Below are 911 nucleotides of genomic sequence, written 5' to 3'. Positions count from 1 at the left end.
GCTGCCATCTATGGGGTGCCAGCCCATAGAGCTGGACATGACTGAAGCAACTTAGCAGCAGCAGCAGCTACTGCTCAAAATTGGTCCTTTATGATCTGAAAATCAGTTCACTGGAAGAAGCCAAGAGTACAGAATATAAGCCTTCCTTGGTTCCTTCCCAGGATATCCGACCACACTTAAGAATAATTAGTAAACAATTACAAATAATTAGAAAATGAAATAACACTCTGACTTTGGCCTCTTTCTCCAGCATCCAATATTTGAATTTCAGTGACCATTCACAAAACCAACAGAATCATAGGTAATTTATCCTCCCTGAACACAATGTTTTATCACACACAAGTCTCTCCTCTCCCAAATAAGACAGGAAACGGCTGAATCTCAACGTTTTCAATCTTTTGCTGACTCATGTAAAATGAATTTCTTTTTCTTGAGGATGGTCTTGATCTTGTATGAAGGTCAGGAAGCAACAGTTAGAACTGGACATGGAACAACAGACTGGTTCCAAAGAGGAAAAGGAGTACGTCAAGGCTGTATATTGTCACCCTGCTTATTTAACTTATATGCAGAGTACATCATGAGAAACAGTGGGCTGGAGGAAGCACAAGCTGGAATTAAGATTGCTGGGAGAAATATCAATAACCTCAGATATGGGAGAAGGCAATGCCAACCCACTCCAATACTCTTGCCTGGAAAATCCCAGGCAAGAGGGATTGGATGGATGGAGGAGCCTGGTAGACTGCAGTCCATGGGGTCGCTAAGAGTCGGACACGACTGAGCGACTTCACTTTCACTTTTCACTTTCGTGCATTGGAGAAGGCGATGGGGGCCCACTCCAGTGTTCTTGCCTGGAGAATCCCGGGGATGGAGGAGCCTGGTGGGCTGCCATCTATGGGGTTGCACAGAGTCGG

This window comes from Bison bison, unplaced genomic scaffold, assembly GCF_000754665.1.
Source record: "Bison bison bison isolate TAMUID 2011002044 unplaced genomic scaffold, Bison_UMD1.0 scf7180017864134, whole genome shotgun sequence".
Taxonomy (NCBI): domain Eukaryota; kingdom Metazoa; phylum Chordata; class Mammalia; order Artiodactyla; family Bovidae; genus Bison; species Bison bison.
The sequence above is the reverse complement of the archived record's forward strand: the minus strand, read 5'-3'. Positions refer to the sequence as shown.